Here is a 22,617-nt window from a genome sequence, read left to right as displayed (position 1 = left end):
AAAGAAATAAAAATGAAGGAGATAACTTGTGATATAAAGAATTTTAGAGAAGATAAATGCAAAAAAATCTGGAAAATTATTAACATCTCCTATCTTTTTAATTCCCAGAAAGACTTGGCGTGGAATTGTGTTCATCAGTGTCTTCCATGCCGGGCATTCCAATACCGAAGAGGCTATGTAAGGTCTGCCATCTGTCCGAGGAATAATTGTCAACAAGAAGAGACGGTTCAACATCTACTGTGGTCATGTCCGTTTGCCCAGGATTTCTGGAGAAGAGTGCTCCCACTTTTAAGGAAGATGGCAGGCCTGAGAGACTTCACCTACGATATGATCCTATACGGTCTTTTGGAATGCCCAACAGCCTGCCAAGAGGCTGTGGCATGGAAGACGATGAACTGCGCAAAGGAAGCCCTCTGGAAGGCTAGAAATATTTTAGTTTTTAAAAGAGAGGTTTTATCCGTCAACGATGTTCTGGGATTTTGTTTTAGTGAAATGTATATTTATCTTTTAATTGAGAAAAAAGTTAATACTGCGGTAGAAAATAAATGGTTTTTAAGTGAATGGAATTCTGTAATATAAGATAATTTTATTCATTTTTAATGCCATCCTTTGATTATGTATTTAATTTTTTTTCTGTATTTATGTGATAATTGTTAAAATTTTGTAAATTCTTTTAATAAATATGGCGTCCCCGCGAGGGGATAGTCAACTTAAAAAAAAAATCTGTTCTTATCAGTTTAATATCTGATACGTCCCCTATCTGGGGACCATATATTAAATGGATTTTTCGAACAGGGAGATGGAAAAAGAGCTTGCTCTGTCCACTCCACGCATTGACCTGGTATTGCAGTACCTCCAGGACCGGTGCACCCCTTCTAATCCAGTATGAAAAAACAGAATGAAATTGAAATGGATTGCAAGCATCATCCTTCCAGCCAAGCAAGTGGAAAGTTGTGTGTGTCGTGCCTCCTTCAGCTTCTCCTCTGTCTGCCCAGTCAGTGCAGTGTTGCTTTTTGCATATAATACCTGCATCTAGTCTGTCAATCTCCTAATTGCATCAGCTGTCGGTTGTTTCCAGCACCAAGCAACCCATTCAGCCCCAGTGTCGTCACACACACCCTGGATCCAATTAAGACTGATGATTGGTTAATTGGCTTATCACCTGAATGAATTGTTTGGACCTCCCCTCCTCCACGTTTGATTTGGGCCTGTTGTGCACACCTCGGAGGGTTGCTGAGTCGTCTCTGGCAGGCAATTGACCCTTTTTTGTATCAAGTTGGCTGGATGTAACCATTTAGCTTTTGCAGTGCTTCAATAAATGAGTAAAGTTTGCCTGTGTCTCCCTCTTGTGGATCTTTTGAACTGGATTACTTAGTGGCTAAAAAGTAGCCCAGCACTTCCTATGCAGCTGGACCTACCTTGTCTGTTCAATGGACGGAACACTGCGCGTGTCACAAGAGCCTTGTCAGGTCAAGAGGTCAAAGAGGTCAAGTAAGGTCAGCTATTGGATGACATCACAAGGGCCCTGATGGAACACTCAACAATGGTGCCGTGACATCACAATCAACAATGGTTATCCTTTTTTTTTTTTTTTTTTTTTTTTTTCCTTTCACTCACTACTATTCCTATCATGCTTTCTGCTTGGCGTGCTTTGGCACCGCACCAGGAATTTCGTGCGAAGAAAAGGCGTGTCCAAAAGTCGCGTGTGGGCGGAGCTATGCAGATAGCAAACACGAAAAGAAGCATGCTGGTGTGACTTCTGTGCGTAGGACGCGCGTGAACGTTTTCCCCGGTTTGTGAGAGAAAGAAGCCTCCCGGACTGTGTATTGGGCTGGGGACAGTAGTCTATTGCCTTCATTAGTGCTCTGCATTGGGGACCATCGGCCTGTACTGCGAACCCTTTTCAGGTTATCGCTTCTCGGCCTTTTGGCTAAGATCAAGTGTAGGGATACATCGGTCTTAGTCAGAAGGTGCCTGGGGTACCCGTCTCCTCTGCCTTGGAGGTTGGGGCCGCGCTGAAAAGTTCGGTCCTGCCTCCTTGCTGCTATTGGGGAGCGGCTTAGTCCCTGGGCAACGAGGAGCGATCACCTGCCTGCTACTTCGGTGGTAGGGCGCTACCAGTCCCTGGAACGTGGTCTTCGCTTGCTGGATGGAAGAATCGCCGGAAATGGAGATCCAGGATCCTGTGTTGGACGAAGTTCCGTCATTTGAAAGGCTCAAGAATGGCGTTCGGTTCCTGTTATTGGATACCAAGAAGAAGGAGAAAGGACTCGTATTTTTGGTGGAAGAAATTCTGTTTGGCCTTATAGAGGTACGGAAAGACATGATATTATCCATGCTTGAATTCCCAAGGCGTGGGATGTTTGATGTCATCTTCGCTACAGAAGATATATGTGCAGTTGTGGCAAAAAGACTGGAACATTTCAGATTGAGTCCGGTTATGAATGGAGTCAAGGTGATATTGCACTTTCCCAGAAGGGAGAGAGTTTTGACTGTGAGAATGTACAGCCCATACGTGGCTGAAGAAGACATTGTGACTTTCTTACTGAGGTTTTGTGACAAAGTTGATTGTAGTGGTAAAATCTACAATAAGTATGGGATCTGGTCCACAAAGTGGAAATTTTTTGTAAAATTTAAAGAGAGTTCTGAAGGAGAAGTTGTGTTTCCACCAAGTAGATTTAAACTTGGGAGTGTAAACGGTGACCTTTTCTTTAACGGAATGCAGGAATTCTGTAAAAATTGTAAAAGATACGGTCATGAAAAAGATACTTGTACTAACCAGTGGTGTTTGAGATGTGAGGAGTTTGGTCACTTAGCAGCGAATTGCAAAAAAGAAAAGAAATGTAATTTATGCGGTGAAAACGGTCATGTTTACTTGTCCTGTCCAAAGAGGAAAGGAGAAGAAACAAAAAGAAAGAGAAGAGAAGAGAGTAAACAGAGAAAAGAGGAAAGCCAAGGTGGTATTAGGAGAGTGGTGAAGGAAAGTGAGAGAGAAGAAAAGAAAATAGAGGTGAGAGAGAAAAAAGAAGTGAGGAAAGAAGTGAGAAAAGGAGAAAAAGAGGAAAAAGAAGTGAGAAAAGAAGAGAAAGGGAAAACTGGGTTTCAATACGAAACCGGGAGTGGAGAAGTAGGAAAAGAAATAGAAGAACTTACAAAAACAGGCATTGATTTGGGATGCTTGTTTAGTAAAGTAAGGAAGCTATTAGGAGAACAAAGAGTCAAGTTTTTTGAGTATTATAAGGTCCCTCAGTGTCATCAAGGGGGAGTACCAGAAAATATAAGTGCAGATATGATTTTGCATAGGAATGTGTTAAGGTTAATGGCATATTATGCCTGGAAGGGGGGTCTAAGACCAGGCTGAAAAGAATGGGAAAATTTGTGTTTCTTTTGTTGTTATATGTTTGTCATGTTTGTTAATATTATTTTTTTAGAAAATAAGAAATATAAATAAAAATTAAAAAAGAAAGTTGGTATGGATGATGAGGCGTGGGGCATAAAAAGTGTCTAGTACAATTATGCCGCGTCTTCTGACGCATCAACTAAAAAAAATCTGTTCTTATCAGTTTAATATCTGATACGTCCCCTATCTGGGGACCATATATTAAATGGATTTTTCGAACAGGGAGATGGAAAAAGAGCTTGCTCTGTCCACTCCACGCATTGACCTGGTATTGCAGTACCTCCAGGACCGGTGCACCCCTTCTAATCCAGTATGAAAAAACAGAATGAAATTGAAATGGATTGCAAGCATCATCCTTCCAGCCAAGCAAGTGGAAAGTTGTGTGTGTCGTGCCTCCTTCAGCTTCTCCTCTGTCTGCCCAGTCAGTGCAGTGTTGCTTTTTGCATATAATACCTGCATCTAGTCTGTCAATCTCCTAATTGCATCAGCTGTCGGTTGTTTCCAGCACCAAGCAACCCATTCAGCCCCAGTGTCGTCACACACACCCTGGATCCAATTAAGACTGATGATTGGTTAATTGGCTTATCACCTGAATGAATTGTTTGGACCTCCCCTCCTCCACGTTTGATTTGGGCCTGTTGTGCACACCTCGGAGGGTTGCTGAGTCGTCTCTGGCAGGCAATTGACCCTTTTTTGTATCAAGTTGGCTGGATGTAACCATTTAGCTTTTGCAGTGCTTCAATAAATGAGTAAAGTTTGCCTGTGTCTCCCTCTTGTGGATCTTTTGAACTGGATTACTTAGTGGCTAAAAAGTAGCCCAGCACTTCCTATGCAGCTGGACCTACCTTGTCTGTTCAATGGACGGAACACTGCGCGTGTCACAAGAGCCTTGTCAGGTCAAGAGGTCAAAGAGGTCAAGTAAGGTCAGCTATTGGATGACATCACAAGGGCCCTGATGGAACACTCAACAATGGTGCCGTGACATCACAATCAACAATGGTTATCCTTTTTTTTTTTTTTTTTTTTTCCTTTCACTCACTACTATTCCTATCATGCTTTCTGCTTGGCGTGCTTTGGCACCGCACCAGGAATTTCGTGCGAAGAAAAGGCGTGTCCAAAAGTCGCGTGTGGGCGGAGCTATGCAGATAGCAAACACGAAAAGAAGCATGCTGGTGTGACTTCTGTGCGTAGGACGCGCGTGAACGTTTTCCCCGGTTTGTGAGAGAAAGAAGCCTCCCGGACTGTGTATTGGGCTGGGGACAGTAGTCTATTGCCTTCATTAGTGCTCTGCATTGGGGACCATCGGCCTGTACTGCGAACCCTTTTCAGGTTATCGCTTCTCGGCCTTTTGGCTAAGATCAAGTGTAGTATCTGTTCTTATCAGTTTAATATCTGATACGTCCCCTATCTGGGGACCATATATTAAATGGATTTTTCGAACAGGGAGATGGAAAAAGAGCTTGCTCTGTCCACTCCACGCATTGACCTGGTATTGCAGTACCTCCAGGACCGGTGCACCCCTTCTAATCCAGTATGAAAAAACAGAATGAAATTGAAATGGATTGCAAGCATCATCCTTCCAGCCAAGCAAGTGGAAAGTTGTGTGTGTCGTGCCTCCTTCAGCTTCTCCTCTGTCTGCCCAGTCAGTGCAGTGTTGCTTTTTGCATATAATACCTGCATCTAGTCTGTCAATCTCCTAATTGCATCAGCTGTCGGTTGTTTCCAGCACCAAGCAACCCATTCAGCCCCAGTGTCGTCACACACACCCTGGATCCAATTAAGACTGATGATTGGTTAATTGGCTTATCACCTGAATGAATTGTTTGGACCTCCCCTCCTCCACGTTTGATTTGGGCCTGTTGTGCACACCTCGGAGGGTTGCTGAGTCGTCTCTGGCAGGCAATTGACCCTTTTTTGTATCAAGTTGGCTGGATGTAACCATTTAGCTTTTGCAGTGCTTCAATAAATGAGTAAAGTTTGCCTGTGTCTCCCTCTTGTGGATCTTTTGAACTGGATTACTTAGTGGCTAAAAAGTAGCCCAGCACTTCCTATGCAGCTGGACCTACCTTGTCTGTTCAATGGACGGAACACTGCGCGTGTCACAAGAGCCTTGTCAGGTCAAGAGGTCAAAGAGGTCAAGTAAGGTCAGCTATTGGATGACATCACAAGGGCCCTGATGGAACACTCAACAATGGTGCCGTGACATCACAATCAACAATGGTTATCCTTTTTTTTTTTTTTTTTTTTTTCCTTTCACTCACTACTATTCCTATCATGCTTTCTGCTTGGCGTGCTTTGGCACCGCACCAGGAATTTCGTGCGAAGAAAAGGCGTGTCCAAAAGTCGCGTGTGGGCGGAGCTATGCAGATAGCAAACACGAAAAGAAGCATGCTGGTGTGACTTCTGTGCGTAGGACGCGCGTGAACGTTTTCCCCGGTTTGTGAGAGAAAGAAGCCTCCCGGACTGTGTATTGGGCTGGGGACAGTAGTCTATTGCCTTCATTAGTGCTCTGCATTGGGGACCATCGGCCTGTACTGCGAACCCTTTTCAGGTTATCGCTTCTCGGCCTTTTGGCTAAGATCAAGTGTAGGGATACATCGGTCTTAGTCAGAAGGTGCCTGGGGTACCCGTCTCCTCTGCCTTGGAGGTTGGGGCCGCGCTGAAAAGTTCGGTCCTGCCTCCTTGCTGCTATTGGGGAGCGGCTTAGTCCCTGGGCAACGAGGAGCGATCACCTGCCTGCTACTTCGGTGGTAGGGCGCTACTAGTCCCTGGAACGTGGTCTTCGCTTGCTGGATGGAAGAATCGCCGGAAATGGAGATCCAGGATCCTGTGTTGGACGAAGTTCCGTCATTTGAAAGGCTCAAGAATGGCGTTCGGTTCCTGTTATTGGATACCAAGAAGAAGGAGAAAGGACTCGTATTTTTGGTGGAAGAAATTCTGTTTGGCCTTATAGAGGTACGGAAAGACATGATATTATCCATGCTTGAATTCCCAAGGCGTGGGATGTTTGATGTCATCTTCGCTACAGAAGATATATGTGCAGTTGTGGCAAAAAGACTGGAACATTTCAGATTGAGTCCGGTTATGAATGGAGTCAAGGTGATATTGCACTTTCCCAGAAGGGAGAGAGTTTTGACTGTGAGAATGTACAGCCCATACGTGGCTGAAGAAGACATTGTGACTTTCTTACTGAGGTTTTGTGACAAAGTTGATTGTAGTGGTAAAATCTACAATAAGTATGGGATCTGGTCCACAAAGTGGAAATTTTTTGTAAAATTTAAAGAGAGTTCTGAAGGAGAAGTTGTGTTTCCACCAAGTAGATTTAAACTTGGGAGTGTAAACGGTGACCTTTTCTTTAACGGAATGCAGGAATTCTGTAAAAATTGTAAAAGATACGGTCATGAAAAAGATACTTGTACTAACCAGTGGTGTTTGAGATGTGAGGAGTTTGGTCACTTAGCAGCGAATTGCAAAAAAGAAAAGAAATGTAATTTATGCGGTGAAAACGGTCATGTTTACTTGTCCTGTCCAAAGAGGAAAGGAGAAGAAACAAAAAGAAAGAGAAGAGAAGAGAGTAAACAGAGAAAAGAGGAAAGCCAAGGTGGTATTAGGAGAGTGGTGAAGGAAAGTGAGAGAGAAGAAAAGAAAATAGAGGTGAGAGAGAAAAAAGAAGTGAGGAAAGAAGTGAGAAAAGGAGAAAAAGAGGAAAAAGAAGTGAGAAAAGAAGAGAAAGGGAAAACTGGGTTTCAATACGAAACCGGGAGTGGAGAAGTAGGAAAAGAAATAGAAGAACTTACAAAAACAGGCATTGATTTGGGATGCTTGTTTAGTAAAGTAAGGAAGCTATTAGGAGAACAAAGAGTCAAGTTTTTTGAGTATTATAAGGTCCCTCAGTGTCATCAAGGGGGAGTACCAGAAAATATAAGTGCAGATATGATTTTGCATAGGAATGTGTTAAGGTTAATGGCATATTATGCCTGGAAGGGGGGTCTAAGACCAGGCTGAAAAGAATGGGAAAATTTGTGTTTCTTTTGTTGTTATATGTTTGTCATGTTTGTTAATATTATTTTTTTAGAAAATAAGAAATATAAATAAAAATTAAAAAAGAAAGTTGGTATGGATGATGAGGCGTGGGGCATAAAAAGTGTCTAGTACAATTATGCCGCGTCTTCTGACGCATCAACTAAAAAAAAAAAATCTGTTCTTATCAGTTTAATATCTGATACGTCCCCTATCTGGGGACCATATATTAAATGGATTTTTCGAACAGGGAGATGGAAAAAGAGCTTGCTCTGTCCACTCCACGCATTGACCTGGTATTGCAGTACCTCCAGGACCGGTGCACCCCTTCTAATCCAGTATGAAAAAACAGAATGAAATTGAAATGGATTGCAAGCATCATCCTTCCAGCCAAGCAAGTGGAAAGTTGTGTGTGTCGTGCCTCCTTCAGCTTCTCCTCTGTCTGCCCAGTCAGTGCAGTGTTGCTTTTTGCATATAATACCTGCATCTAGTCTGTCAATCTCCTAATTGCATCAGCTGTCGGTTGTTTCCAGCACCAAGCAACCCATTCAGCCCCAGTGTCGTCACACACACCCTGGATCCAATTAAGACTGATGATTGGTTAATTGGCTTATCACCTGAATGAATTGTTTGGACCTCCCCTCCTCCACGTTTGATTTGGGCCTGTTGTGCACACCTCGGAGGGTTGCTGAGTCGTCTCTGGCAGGCAATTGACCCTTTTTTGTATCAAGTTGGCTGGATGTAACCATTTAGCTTTTGCAGTGCTTCAATAAATGAGTAAAGTTTGCCTGTGTCTCCCTCTTGTGGATCTTTTGAACTGGATTACTTAGTGGCTAAAAAGTAGCCCAGCACTTCCTATGCAGCTGGACCTACCTTGTCTGTTCAATGGACGGAACACTGCGCGTGTCACAAGAGCCTTGTCAGGTCAAGAGGTCAAAGAGGTCAAGTAAGGTCAGCTATTGGATGACATCACAAGGGCCCTGATGGAACACTCAACAATGGTGCCGTGACATCACAATCAACAATGGTTATCCTTTTTTTTTTTTTTTTTTTTTTTCTTTCACTCACTACTATTCCTATCATGCTTTCTGCTTGGCGTGCTTTGGCACCGCACCAGGAATTTCGTGCGAAGAAAAGGCGTGTCCAAAAGTCGCGTGTGGGCGGAGCTATGCAGATAGCAAACACGAAAAGAAGCATGCTGGTGTGACTTCTGTGCGTAGGACGCGCGTGAACGTTTTCCCCGGTTTGTGAGAGAAAGAAGCCTCCCGGACTGTGTATTGGGCTGGGGACAGTAGTCTATTGCCTTCATTAGTGCTCTGCATTGGGGACCATCGGCCTGTACTGCGAACCCTTTTCAGGTTATCGCTTCTCGGCCTTTTGGCTAAGATCAAGTGTAGTATCTGTTCTTATCAGTTTAATATCTGATACGTCCCCTATCTGGGGACCATATATTAAATGGATTTTTCGAACAGGGAGATGGAAAAAGAGCTTGCTCTGTCCACTCCACGCATTGACCTGGTATTGCAGTACCTCCAGGACCGGTGCACCCCTTCTAATCCAGTATGAAAAAACAGAATGAAATTGAAATGGATTGCAAGCATCATCCTTCCAGCCAAGCAAGTGGAAAGTTGTGTGTGTCGTGCCTCCTTCAGCTTCTCCTCTGTCTGCCCAGTCAGTGCAGTGTTGCTTTTTGCATATAATACCTGCATCTAGTCTGTCAATCTCCTAATTGCATCAGCTGTCGGTTGTTTCCAGCACCAAGCAACCCATTCAGCCCCAGTGTCGTCACACACACCCTGGATCCAATTAAGACTGATGATTGGTTAATTGGCTTATCACCTGAATGAATTGTTTGGACCTCCCCTCCTCCACGTTTGATTTGGGCCTGTTGTGCACACCTCGGAGGGTTGCTGAGTCGTCTCTGGCAGGCAATTGACCCTTTTTTGTATCAAGTTGGCTGGATGTAACCATTTAGCTTTTGCAGTGCTTCAATAAATGAGTAAAGTTTGCCTGTGTCTCCCTCTTGTGGATCTTTTGAACTGGATTACTTAGTGGCTAAAAAGTAGCCCAGCACTTCCTATGCAGCTGGACCTACCTTGTCTGTTCAATGGACGGAACACTGCGCGTGTCACAAGAGCCTTGTCAGGTCAAGAGGTCAAAGAGGTCAAGTAAGGTCAGCTATTGGATGACATCACAAGGGCCCTGATGGAACACTCAACAATGGTGCCGTGACATCACAATCAACAATGGTTATCCTTTTTTTTTTTTTTTTTTTTTTCTTTCACTCACTACTATTCCTATCATGCTTTCTGCTTGGCGTGCTTTGGCACCGCACCAGGAATTTCGTGCGAAGAAAAGGCGTGTCCAAAAGTCGCGTGTGGGCGGAGCTATGCAGATAGCAAACACGAAAAGAAGCATGCTGGTGTGACTTCTGTGCGTAGGACGCGCGTGAACGTTTTCCCCGGTTTGTGAGAGAAAGAAGCCTCCCGGACTGTGTATTGGGCTGGGGACAGTAGTCTATTGCCTTCATTAGTGCTCTGCATTGGGGACCATCGGCCTGTACTGCGAACCCTTTTCAGGTTATCGCTTCTCGGCCTTTTGGCTAAGATCAAGTGTAGTATCGAGAGGTGCTGCCTTGGTCTTGGCCGGAGGTGCCCCGGGTACCCGGACCCTCGGCCTCTGGTGGAAGCCGCAGTTGATAGCTGCGGTGGAAGCCAGTGCTGCTATTGGGGGGACGGCTTAGTCCCGGGGCAACGGGGAGCGATCACCCTGCCTGCTACTTGTTAGTAGGGCGCTACTAGTTCCTGTTCCTGAGCCTGGATTTGATCCTACGATGGCAGAGAAAGAGATTCCGAACCCTTCAATGGGTGAAGTGCCAGCATACGAGAGGATCCGGAACGGAGTGCGGTTCTTGCTCTTGGACCCACAGAAGAAAGAAAAAGGACTTTCATTTCTGGTGGAGATCGTTTTATTTGGCCTGCTTGAGGTACGGAAGGAACTTATCTTGTCCATGCTGGAATTTCCCAGGAGAGGACTATTTGATGTTGTCTTTATTACGGAAGATGTATGTTCAGATGTGGTAAAGAAATTGGAGCAATTAAGGCTTAGCCCTGTGCTTAATGGGGTTAAGGTGATTCCTCATTATCCAAGGAGGGAAAGAGTTATTACAGTTAGAATGTATAGCCCCTATATTCCCGAAGAAGATATTTTTGCCTTTTTGTTACGGTTTTGTGAGGAGGTTTTTTTCTGTGGGAAGATTAACAATCAATATGGAATATGGTCTAATAAGTGGAAGTTTGTTGTAAAACTTAAAGAGACTGCTGGAGGTGAAATAATCCTACCCCCAAGTAGGTTTAAGCTTGGAAATGTTAATGGAGATATATTTTTTAACGGAATGCCTGAGTTTTGTAGAGGTTGCAAGAAATATGGTCACAGGAAAGACGCATGTACCTCCCAATGGTGCTTCAAGTGCGAAGAAGATGGACATCTGGCAGCCATGTGCAAAAAAGGTAAAAAATGTAATTTATGTGGAGAGGATAGTCATGTGTACGCAGCATGCCCGAAAAAGAAAAATGTCAATGTCAAGAAAAAGAGAGGCAGAGATAGTGGTGATGAGGAAGAATCCCGGAAAAAAATACAAGAAAAAGAATTTCGGGAAAAAATGCAAGAGGATGACTTGGGTTTAGAGGTTTCTACTTCAGAGGGAGAGATGGAAGAGAAGTTACAGCCTCCTGTACAAATGCAGGAAGACAGATCTCTAATGATAGGTAAAATACAGTTTCCTGAAGATTTTGAGGAAGATAGGAAAGATTTATTTAAAGACTATCCTGGTGAGAAACTTAAAAAGGGTCGGGAGTTTGTAATTAAAAGATATGAAAAAAACCCGGGAAATTTTATAAAGAGATTTGAAGTCGAGGACTGGTTGATAAAAGCTATGGAGAATATTATTGATGTGACGATGGAAGAGTATCAGGCTCTACAAGATGCTCTTCTGATAGCAGCATGGCGCACTGGATGCGTAATGAAGGATTGATTATTTATGTTTTGTCTTGTCTTCTATGTTGCATAAGTAATTTTTGTTATGGCATGTTATTTATGTTTTGTTTGTCTCTTTTAAGGAAATAATGAGAAAAATAAATTTAAAAAAGTATAAAAAAGTTGTTATCGGATGATGAGACGTTAAAAGTACATACGTTTTTTTTAAGTATGACTTGGCGTCTTCTGACGCTACCAACTAAATAAAAAAAAAATCTGTTCTTATCAGTTTAATATCTGATACGTCCCCTATCTGGGGACCATATATTAAATGGATTTTTCGAACAGGGAGATGGAAAAAGAGCTTGCTCTGTCCACTCCACGCATTGACCTGGTATTGCAGTACCTCCAGGACCGGTGCACCCCTTCTAATCCAGTATGAAAAAACAGAATGAAATTGAAATGGATTGCAAGCATCATCCTTCCAGCCAAGCAAGTGGAAAGTTGTGTGTGTCGTGCCTCCTTCAGCTTCTCCTCTGTCTGCCCAGTCAGTGCAGTGTTGCTTTTTGCATATAATACCTGCATCTAGTCTGTCAATCTCCTAATTGCATCAGCTGTCGGTTGTTTCCAGCACCAAGCAACCCATTCAGCCCCAGTGTCGTCACACACACCCTGGATCCAATTAAGACTGATGATTGGTTAATTGGCTTATCACCTGAATGAATTGTTTGGACCTCCCCTCCTCCACGTTTGATTTGGGCCTGTTGTGCACACCTCGGAGGGTTGCTGAGTCGTCTCTGGCAGGCAATTGACCCTTTTTTGTATCAAGTTGGCTGGATGTAACCATTTAGCTTTTGCAGTGCTTCAATAAATGAGTAAAGTTTGCCTGTGTCTCCCTCTTGTGGATCTTTTGAACTGGATTACTTAGTGGCTAAAAAGTAGCCCAGCACTTCCTATGCAGCTGGACCTACCTTGTCTGTTCAATGGACGGAACACTGCGCGTGTCACAAGAGCCTTGTCAGGTCAAGAGGTCAAAGAGGTCAAGTAAGGTCAGCTATTGGATGACATCACAAGGGCCCTGATGGAACACTCAACAATGGTGCCGTGACATCACAATCAACAATGGTTATCCTTTTTTTTTTTTTTTTTTTTTTCTTTCACTCACTACTATTCCTATCATGCTTTCTGCTTGGCGTGCTTTGGCACCGCACCAGGAATTTCGTGCGAAGAAAAGGCGTGTCCAAAAGTCGCGTGTGGGCGGAGCTATGCAGATAGCAAACACGAAAAGAAGCATGCTGGTGTGACTTCTGTGCGTAGGACGCGCGTGAACGTTTTCCCCGGTTTGTGAGAGAAAGAAGCCTCCCGGACTGTGTATTGGGCTGGGGACAGTAGTCTATTGCCTTCATTAGTGCTCTGCATTGGGGACCATCGGCCTGTACTGCGAACCCTTTTCAGGTTATCGCTTCTCGGCCTTTTGGCTAAGATCAAGTGTAGTATCTGTTCTTATCAGTTTAATATCTGATACGTCCCCTATCTGGGGACCATATATTAAATGGATTTTTCGAACAGGGAGATGGAAAAAGAGCTTGCTCTGTCCACTCCACGCATTGACCTGGTATTGCAGTACCTCCAGGACCGGTGCACCCCTTCTAATCCAGTATGAAAAAACAGAATGAAATTGAAATGGATTGCAAGCATCATCCTTCCAGCCAAGCAAGTGGAAAGTTGTGTGTGTCGTGCCTCCTTCAGCTTCTCCTCTGTCTGCCCAGTCAGTGCAGTGTTGCTTTTTGCATATAATACCTGCATCTAGTCTGTCAATCTCCTAATTGCATCAGCTGTCGGTTGTTTCCAGCACCAAGCAACCCATTCAGCCCCAGTGTCGTCACACACACCCTGGATCCAATTAAGACTGATGATTGGTTAATTGGCTTATCACCTGAATGAATTGTTTGGACCTCCCCTCCTCCACGTTTGATTTGGGCCTGTTGTGCACACCTCGGAGGGTTGCTGAGTCGTCTCTGGCAGGCAATTGACCCTTTTTTGTATCAAGTTGGCTGGATGTAACCATTTAGCTTTTGCAGTGCTTCAATAAATGAGTAAAGTTTGCCTGTGTCTCCCTCTTGTGGATCTTTTGAACTGGATTACTTAGTGGCTAAAAAGTAGCCCAGCACTTCCTATGCAGCTGGACCTACCTTGTCTGTTCAATGGACGGAACACTGCGCGTGTCACAAGAGCCTTGTCAGGTCAAGAGGTCAAAGAGGTCAAGTAAGGTCAGCTATTGGATGACATCACAAGGGCCCTGATGGAACACTCAACAATGGTGCCGTGACATCACAATCAACAATGGTTATCCTTTTTTTTTTTTTTTTTTTTTTCCTTTCACTCACTACTATTCCTATCATGCTTTCTGCTTGGCGTGCTTTGGCACCGCACCAGGAATTTCGTGCGAAGAAAAGGCGTGTCCAAAAGTCGCGTGTGGGCGGAGCTATGCAGATAGCAAACACGAAAAGAAGCATGCTGGTGTGACTTCTGTGCGTAGGACGCGCGTGAACGTTTTCCCCGGTTTGTGAGAGAAAGAAGCCTCCCGGACTGTGTATTGGGCTGGGGACAGTAGTCTATTGCCTTCATTAGTGCTCTGCATTGGGGACCATCGGCCTGTACTGCGAACCCTTTTCAGGTTATCGCTTCTCGGCCTTTTGGCTAAGATCAAGTGTAGTATCTGTTCTTATCAGTTTAATATCTGATACGTCCCCTATCTGGGGACCATATATTAAATGGATTTTTCGAACAGGGAGATGGAAAAAGAGCTTGCTCTGTCCACTCCACGCATTGACCTGGTATTGCAGTACCTCCAGGACCGGTGCACCCCTTCTAATCCAGTATGAAAAAACAGAATGAAATTGAAATGGATTGCAAGCATCATCCTTCCAGCCAAGCAAGTGGAAAGTTGTGTGTGTCGTGCCTCCTTCAGCTTCTCCTCTGTCTGCCCAGTCAGTGCAGTGTTGCTTTTTGCATATAATACCTGCATCTAGTCTGTCAATCTCCTAATTGCATCAGCTGTCGGTTGTTTCCAGCACCAAGCAACCCATTCAGCCCCAGTGTCGTCACACACACCCTGGATCCAATTAAGACTGATGATTGGTTAATTGGCTTATCACCTGAATGAATTGTTTGGACCTCCCCTCCTCCACGTTTGATTTGGGCCTGTTGTGCACACCTCGGAGGGTTGCTGAGTCGTCTCTGGCAGGCAATTGACCCTTTTTTGTATCAAGTTGGCTGGATGTAACCATTTAGCTTTTGCAGTGCTTCAATAAATGAGTAAAGTTTGCCTGTGTCTCCCTCTTGTGGATCTTTTGAACTGGATTACTTAGTGGCTAAAAAGTAGCCCAGCACTTCCTATGCAGCTGGACCTACCTTGTCTGTTCAATGGACGGAACACTGCGCGTGTCACAAGAGCCTTGTCAGGTCAAGAGGTCAAAGAGGTCAAGTAAGGTCAGCTATTGGATGACATCACAAGGGCCCTGATGGAACACTCAACAATGGTGCCGTGACATCACAATCAACAATGGTTATCCTTTTTTTTTTTTTTTTTTTTTTCTTTCACTCACTACTATTCCTATCATGCTTTCTGCTTGGCGTGCTTTGGCACCGCACCAGGAATTTCGTGCGAAGAAAAGGCGTGTCCAAAAGTCGCGTGTGGGCGGAGCTATGCAGATAGCAAACACGAAAAGAAGCATGCTGGTGTGACTTCTGTGCGTAGGACGCGCGTGAACGTTTTCCCCGGTTTGTGAGAGAAAGAAGCCTCCCGGACTGTGTATTGGGCTGGGGACAGTAGTCTATTGCCTTCATTAGTGCTCTGCATTGGGGACCATCGGCCTGTACTGCGAACCCTTTTCAGGTTATCGCTTCTCGGCCTTTTGGCTAAGATCAAGTGTAGTATCTGTTCTTATCAGTTTAATATCTGATACGTCCCCTATCTGGGGACCATATATTAAATGGATTTTTCGAACAGGGAGATGGAAAAAGAGCTTGCTCTGTCCACTCCACGCATTGACCTGGTATTGCAGTACCTCCAGGACCGGTGCACCCCTTCTAATCCAGTATGAAAAAACAGAATGAAATTGAAATGGATTGCAAGCATCATCCTTCCAGCCAAGCAAGTGGAAAGTTGTGTGTGTCGTGCCTCCTTCAGCTTCTCCTCTGTCTGCCCAGTCAGTGCAGTGTTGCTTTTTGCATATAATACCTGCATCTAGTCTGTCAATCTCCTAATTGCATCAGCTGTCGGTTGTTTCCAGCACCAAGCAACCCATTCAGCCCCAGTGTCGTCACACACACCCTGGATCCAATTAAGACTGATGATTGGTTAATTGGCTTATCACCTGAATGAATTGTTTGGACCTCCCCTCCTCCACGTTTGATTTGGGCCTGTTGTGCACACCTCGGAGGGTTGCTGAGTCGTCTCTGGCAGGCAATTGACCCTTTTTTGTATCAAGTTGGCTGGATGTAACCATTTAGCTTTTGCAGTGCTTCAATAAATGAGTAAAGTTTGCCTGTGTCTCCCTCTTGTGGATCTTTTGAACTGGATTACTTAGTGGCTAAAAAGTAGCCCAGCACTTCCTATGCAGCTGGACCTACCTTGTCTGTTCAATGGACGGAACACTGCGCGTGTCACAAGAGCCTTGTCAGGTCAAGAGGTCAAAGAGGTCAAGTAAGGTCAGCTATTGGATGACATCACAAGGGCCCTGATGGAACACTCAACAATGGTGCCGTGACATCACAATCAACAATGGTTATCCTTTTTTTTTTTTTTTTTTTTTCCTTTCACTCACTACTATTCCTATCATGCTTTCTGCTTGGCGTGCTTTGGCACCGCACCAGGAATTTCGTGCGAAGAAAAGGCGTGTCCAAAAGTCGCGTGTGGGCGGAGCTATGCAGATAGCAAACACGAAAAGAAGCATGCTGGTGTGACTTCTGTGCGTAGGACGCGCGTGAACGTTTTCCCCGGTTTGTGAGAGAAAGAAGCCTCCCGGACTGTGTATTGGGCTGGGGACAGTAGTCTATTGCCTTCATTAGTGCTCTGCATTGGGGACCATCGGCCTGTACTGCGAACCCTTTTCAGGTTATCGCTTCTCGGCCTTTTGGCTAAGATCAAGTGTAGTATCTGTTCTTATCAGTTTAATATCTGATACGTCCCCTATCTGGGGACCATATATTAAATGGATTTTTCGAACAGGGAGATGGAAAAAGAGCTTGCTCTGTCCACTCCACGCATTGACCTGGTATTGCAGTACCTCCAGGACCGGTGCACCCCTTCTAATCCAGTATGAAAAAACAGAATGAAATTGAAATGGATTGCAAGCATCATCCTTCCAGCCAAGCAAGTGGAAAGTTGTGTGTGTCGTGCCTCCTTCAGCTTCTCCTCTGTCTGCCCAGTCAGTGCAGTGTTGCTTTTTGCATATAATACCTGCATCTAGTCTGTCAATCTCCTAATTGCATCAGCTGTCGGTTGTTTCCAGCACCAAGCAACCCATTCAGCCCCAGTGTCGTCACACACACCCTGGATCCAATTAAGACTGATGATTGGTTAATTGGCTTATCACCTGAATGAATTGTTTGGACCTCCCCTCCTCCACGTTTGATTTGGGCCTGTTGTGCACACCTCGGAGGGTTGCTGAGTCGTCTCTGGCAGGCAATTGACCCTTTTTTGTATCAAGTTGGCTGGATGTAACCATTTAGCTTTTGCAGTGCTTCAATAAATGAGTAAAGTTTGCCTGTGTCTCCCTCTTGTGGATCTTTTGAACTGGATTACTTAGTGGCTAAAAAGTAGCCCAGCACTTCCTATGCAGCTGGACCTACCTTGTCTGTTCAATGGACGGAACACTGCGCGTGTCACAAGAGCCTTGTCAGGTCAAGAGGTCAAAGAGGTCAAGTAAGGTCAGCTATTGGATGACATCACAAGGGCCCTGATGGAACACTCAACAATGGTGCCGTGACATCACAATCAACAATGGTTATCCTTTTTTTTTTTTTTTTTTTTTTCCTTTCACTCACTACTATTCCTATCATGCTTTCTGCTTGGCGTGCTTTGGCACCGCACCAGGAATTTCGTGCGAAGAAAAGGCGTGTCCAAAAGTCGCGTGTGGGCGGAGCTATGCAGATAGCAAACACGAAAAGAAGCATGCTGGTGTGACTTCTGTGCGTAGGACGCGCGTGAACGTTTTCCCCGGTTTGTGAGAGAAAGAAGCCTCCCGGACTGTGTATTGGGCTGGGGACAGTAGTCTATTGCCTTCATTAGTGCTCTGCATTGGGGACCATCGGCCTGTACTGCGAACCCTTTTCAGGTTATCGCTTCTCGGCCTTTTGGCTAAGATCAAGTGTAGGAATACATAGGATCTTGGCCGGAGGTGCCCCGGGTACCCAGACCCTCGGCCTGGAGTGCAGGCTACGGTTTATAGCCGTGGTTGAATCTCCTGCTGCTATTGGGGGAACGGATTAGTCCCGGGGCAACGAGAAGCGATCAACTTGGACTGTCACTACACATAGCTGTAGGGGGCAGATATTCTGATCCATTTTGCTGTTTTGCCTGGTGGAAGAACTTTGGACTTAACGATGGAGCTATGGAAGAAAAAGAACTGCCTGAGGTTGCTATTCAAAGAAGATGCAGCTGATAAGGACGATTTGGAACTTTTTACTTTGAAAATATTTGAAGGACTTTTGGGGATTCCAAAGGAAAGTATTTTTTGTATGCAAAGAAACTACCCAAAGAATTATTTGGATGTTACTCTAAAGACAGAGGAACTTTGCAGAGATGGCTTTAAGAAGTATCTGGAACTAAATGAAGATATGAAAAAGCATTTCTTGTTGCAGTCGTCCCTTTTTGGGAAAAAAAGGAACTTTGTTATTTCTATGGATGATCCCTTCGTTGAGAATGATGAAATTCTGTTTTTTTTGCGGTCCCACTTTGAGTTCGTAACTTTTCAAAAATATTTTCTAAACAAAGGAGGAATTTGGAATGGAAAGAGAAGATTTTCGATTTGGAAAAAAGAAGGTGGGAATGTTTTGAATGGGAAAATAACTATTAACGGGAAAACCGGATTTTGCTTTTGGGAAACCAGTAAAAATGTTGTTTTGAAAGAAGCTGAGAAAGAGGAAGAAATAAAAACAGAAGAAAAGAAGAAAATTGTTATTGAAGAACAACAGATTATTAAAGATCTAGAGAAAGAAGAAGAAAAGAAAGAAGTTGAGAAGGGAATTGTTGTTAAAGATCTAGAGAAAGAAGAAGAAGAAAAGAAAGAAACTGTGATTGAAAAACAACAGACTTTTTCGAATACTGAAGAAGTTGAGAAGAGGCAGGTTTTGAAAGAAGAAATAGGCTTGGGAACTTCTGATACTGAGAAGCTACAGTTGCCAGAAAGTATGGAAGCATGGAAGACAAGGATTGATAAAATGTATGGAGAAAACTTGCAAAATGCGAGAGTTGCAGCCTTGGAATATTATGAACAAGATCCGGTCGGTTTTGTTGAAGAGACTCCCCTTGATGACTGGTTGGAGAAGGCACTTGAAGACAAAAAAGACGTATCAATAGAGGATTTAAAGGTCTTGCAAGATGCTTTATTAATATGTATGATTCGAGTAGAAATAGGCTTTTCTGAAATGATGCAATGATCGTTATAGAACCTTTACTTTTGAACTTTTTTGGACTTATTTGATACTTTTGAAGATAAGTTTCATGTGATTTTCGACTTGTTATTATAGAACATGGGACCTTTGTTTCACAGATTCAGGGGTCTTTCGGATAGACTTTTAAGAACAAATTTAAATATAAAAAAAAAAAAAAAAAAAATCTGTTCTTATCAGTTTAATATCTGATACGTCCCCTATCTGGGGACCATATATTAAATGGATTTTTCGAACAGGGAGATGGAAAAAGAGCTTGCTCTGTCCACTCCACGCATTGACCTGGTATTGCAGTACCTCCAGGACCGGTGCACCCCTTCTAATCCAGTATGAAAAAACAGAATGAAATTGAAATGGATTGCAAGCATCATCCTTCCAGCCAAGCAAGTGGAAAGTTGTGTGTGTCGTGCCTCCTTCAGCTTCTCCTCTGTCTGCCCAGTCAGTGCAGTGTTGCTTTTTGCATATAATACCTGCATCTAGTCTGTCAATCTCCTAATTGCATCAGCTGTCGGTTGTTTCCAGCACCAAGCAACCCATTCAGCCCCAGTGTCGTCACACACACCCTGGATCCAATTAAGACTGATGATTGGTTAATTGGCTTATCACCTGAATGAATTGTTTGGACCTCCCCTCCTCCACGTTTGATTTGGGCCTGTTGTGCACACCTCGGAGGGTTGCTGAGTCGTCTCTGGCAGGCAATTGACCCTTTTTTGTATCAAGTTGGCTGGATGTAACCATTTAGCTTTTGCAGTGCTTCAATAAATGAGTAAAGTTTGCCTGTGTCTCCCTCTTGTGGATCTTTTGAACTGGATTACTTAGTGGCTAAAAAGTAGCCCAGCACTTCCTATGCAGCTGGACCTACCTTGTCTGTTCAATGGACGGAACACTGCGCGTGTCACAAGAGCCTTGTCAGGTCAAGAGGTCAAAGAGGTCAAGTAAGGTCAGCTATTGGATGACATCACAAGGGCCCTGATGGAACACTCAACAATGGTGCCGTGACATCACAATCAACAATGGTTATCCTTTTTTTTTTTTTTTTTTTTTTTCTTTCACTCACTACTATTCCTATCATGCTTTCTGCTTGGCGTGCTTTGGCACCGCACCAGGAATTTCGTGCGAAGAAAAGGCGTGTCCAAAAGTCGCGTGTGGGCGGAGCTATGCAGATAGCAAACACGAAAAGAAGCATGCTGGTGTGACTTCTGTGCGTAGGACGCGCGTGAACGTTTTCCCCGGTTTGTGAGAGAAAGAAGCCTCCCGGACTGTGTATTGGGCTGGGGACAGTAGTCTATTGCCTTCATTAGTGCTCTGCATTGGGGACCATCGGCCTGTACTGCGAACCCTTTTCAGGTTATCGCTTCTCGGCCTTTTGGCTAAGATCAAGTGTAGTATCTGTTCTTATCAGTTTAATATCTGATACGTCCCCTATCTGGGGACCATATATTAAATGGATTTTTCGAACAGGGAGATGGAAAAAGAGCTTGCTCTGTCCACTCCACGCATTGACCTGGTATTGCAGTACCTCCAGGACCGGTGCACCCCTTCTAATCCAGTATGAAAAAACAGAATGAAATTGAAATGGATTGCAAGCATCATCCTTCCAGCCAAGCAAGTGGAAAGTTGTGTGTGTCGTGCCTCCTTCAGCTTCTCCTCTGTCTGCCCAGTCAGTGCAGTGTTGCTTTTTGCATATAATACCTGCATCTAGTCTGTCAATCTCCTAATTGCATCAGCTGTCGGTTGTTTCCAGCACCAAGCAACCCATTCAGCCCCAGTGTCGTCACACACACCCTGGATCCAATTAAGACTGATGATTGGTTAATTGGCTTATCACCTGAATGAATTGTTTGGACCTCCCCTCCTCCACGTTTGATTTGGGCCTGTTGTGCACACCTCGGAGGGTTGCTGAGTCGTCTCTGGCAGGCAATTGACCCTTTTTTGTATCAAGTTGGCTGGATGTAACCATTTAGCTTTTGCAGTGCTTCAATAAATGAGTAAAGTTTGCCTGTGTCTCCCTCTTGTGGATCTTTTGAACTGGATTACTTAGTGGCTAAAAAGTAGCCCAGCACTTCCTATGCAGCTGGACCTACCTTGTCTGTTCAATGGACGGAACACTGCGCGTGTCACAAGAGCCTTGTCAGGTCAAGAGGTCAAAGAGGTCAAGTAAGGTCAGCTATTGGATGACATCACAAGGGCCCTGATGGAACACTCAACAATGGTGCCGTGACATCACAATCAACAATGGTTATCCTTTTTTTTTTTTTTTTTTTTTCCTTTCACTCACTACTATTCCTATCATGCTTTCTGCTTGGCGTGCTTTGGCACCGCACCAGGAATTTCGTGCGAAGAAAAGGCGTGTCCAAAAGTCGCGTGTGGGCGGAGCTATGCAGATAGCAAACACGAAAAGAAGCATGCTGGTGTGACTTCTGTGCGTAGGACGCGCGTGAACGTTTTCCCCGGTTTGTGAGAGAAAGAAGCCTCCCGGACTGTGTATTGGGCTGGGGACAGTAGTCTATTGCCTTCATTAGTGCTCTGCATTGGGGACCATCGGCCTGTACTGCGAACCCTTTTCAGGTTATCGCTTCTCGGCCTTTTGGCTAAGATCAAGTGTAGTATCTGTTCTTATCAGTTTAATATCTGATACGTCCCCTATCTGGGGACCATATATTAAATGGATTTTTCGAACAGGGAGATGGAAAAAGAGCTTGCTCTGTCCACTCCACGCATTGACCTGGTATTGCAGTACCTCCAGGACCGGTGCACCCCTTCTAATCCAGTATGAAAAAACAGAATGAAATTGAAATGGATTGCAAGCATCATCCTTCCAGCCAAGCAAGTGGAAAGTTGTGTGTGTCGTGCCTCCTTCAGCTTCTCCTCTGTCTGCCCAGTCAGTGCAGTGTTGCTTTTTGCATATAATACCTGCATCTAGTCTGTCAATCTCCTAATTGCATCAGCTGTCGGTTGTTTCCAGCACCAAGCAACCCATTCAGCCCCAGTGTCGTCACACACACCCTGGATCCAATTAAGACTGATGATTGGTTAATTGGCTTATCACCTGAATGAATTGTTTGGACCTCCCCTCCTCCACGTTTGATTTGGGCCTGTTGTGCACACCTCGGAGGGTTGCTGAGTCGTCTCTGGCAGGCAATTGACCCTTTTTTGTATCAAGTTGGCTGGATGTAACCATTTAGCTTTTGCAGTGCTTCAATAAATGAGTAAAGTTTGCCTGTGTCTCCCTCTTGTGGATCTTTTGAACTGGATTACTTAGTGGCTAAAAAGTAGCCCAGCACTTCCTATGCAGCTGGACCTACCTTGTCTGTTCAATGGACGGAACACTGCGCGTGTCACAAGAGCCTTGTCAGGTCAAGAGGTCAAAGAGGTCAAGTAAGGTCAGCTATTGGATGACATCACAAGGGCCCTGATGGAACACTCAACAATGGTGCCGTGACATCACAATCAACAATGGTTATCCTTTTTTTTTTTTTTTTTTTTTTCCTTTCACTCACTACTATTCCTATCATGCTTTCTGCTTGGCGTGCTTTGGCACCGCA

The 22,617-nt window shown here is 44.4% G+C and overlaps 11 non-coding genes and 3 pseudogenes across 11 annotated transcripts; all 14 read left to right on the top strand.

The window, feature by feature from the left end:
• The first annotated feature begins 666 nt into the window (after positions 1 to 666).
• Positions 667 to 875, top strand: LOC120983550 (annotated as a pseudogene).
• A 2,634-nt stretch (positions 876 to 3,509) lies between these two features.
• Positions 3,510 to 3,702, top strand: LOC120983516. Its single transcript, XR_005775091.1, has one exon. It is a non-coding gene; the product is annotated as a U2 spliceosomal RNA (small nuclear RNA).
• A 1,030-nt stretch (positions 3,703 to 4,732) lies between these two features.
• On the top strand, positions 4,733 to 4,923 carry LOC120983616. Its single transcript, XR_005775157.1, has one exon. It is a non-coding gene; the product is annotated as a U2 spliceosomal RNA (small nuclear RNA).
• A 2,630-nt stretch (positions 4,924 to 7,553) lies between these two features.
• LOC120983549 lies at positions 7,554 to 7,750 on the top strand. Its single transcript, XR_005775120.1, has one exon. It is a non-coding gene; the product is annotated as a U2 spliceosomal RNA (small nuclear RNA).
• A 1,031-nt stretch (positions 7,751 to 8,781) lies between these two features.
• Positions 8,782 to 8,972, top strand: LOC120983615. The gene has a single exon (XR_005775156.1). It is a non-coding gene; the product is annotated as a U2 spliceosomal RNA (small nuclear RNA).
• Positions 8,973 to 10,002: 1,030 nt separating this feature from the next.
• On the top strand, positions 10,003 to 10,145 carry LOC120983573 (annotated as a pseudogene).
• Positions 10,146 to 11,626: 1,481 nt separating this feature from the next.
• LOC120983534 lies at positions 11,627 to 11,823 on the top strand. Its single transcript, XR_005775109.1, has one exon. It is a non-coding gene; the product is annotated as a U2 spliceosomal RNA (small nuclear RNA).
• A 1,030-nt stretch (positions 11,824 to 12,853) lies between these two features.
• On the top strand, positions 12,854 to 13,044 carry LOC120983613. The gene has a single exon (XR_005775155.1). It is a non-coding gene; the product is annotated as a U2 spliceosomal RNA (small nuclear RNA).
• A 1,031-nt stretch (positions 13,045 to 14,075) lies between these two features.
• On the top strand, positions 14,076 to 14,266 carry LOC120983612. The gene has a single exon (XR_005775154.1). It is a non-coding gene; the product is annotated as a U2 spliceosomal RNA (small nuclear RNA).
• Positions 14,267 to 15,296: 1,030 nt separating this feature from the next.
• Positions 15,297 to 15,487, top strand: LOC120983610. The gene has a single exon (XR_005775152.1). It is a non-coding gene; the product is annotated as a U2 spliceosomal RNA (small nuclear RNA).
• Positions 15,488 to 16,517: 1,030 nt separating this feature from the next.
• Positions 16,518 to 16,708, top strand: LOC120983609. Its single transcript, XR_005775151.1, has one exon. It is a non-coding gene; the product is annotated as a U2 spliceosomal RNA (small nuclear RNA).
• A 2,482-nt stretch (positions 16,709 to 19,190) lies between these two features.
• On the top strand, positions 19,191 to 19,391 carry LOC120983546 (annotated as a pseudogene).
• Positions 19,392 to 20,422: 1,031 nt separating this feature from the next.
• Positions 20,423 to 20,613, top strand: LOC120983608. Its single transcript, XR_005775150.1, has one exon. It is a non-coding gene; the product is annotated as a U2 spliceosomal RNA (small nuclear RNA).
• A 1,030-nt stretch (positions 20,614 to 21,643) lies between these two features.
• On the top strand, positions 21,644 to 21,834 carry LOC120983607. Its single transcript, XR_005775149.1, has one exon. It is a non-coding gene; the product is annotated as a U2 spliceosomal RNA (small nuclear RNA).
• The last annotated feature ends 783 nt before the right edge of the window (positions 21,835 to 22,617 follow it).

Source organism: Bufo bufo, unplaced genomic scaffold (assembly GCF_905171765.1).
Source record: "Bufo bufo unplaced genomic scaffold, aBufBuf1.1, whole genome shotgun sequence".
Lineage (NCBI taxonomy): Eukaryota > Metazoa > Chordata > Amphibia > Anura > Bufonidae > Bufo > Bufo bufo.
This window is presented reverse-complemented; position numbering and strand designations above follow the sequence as displayed.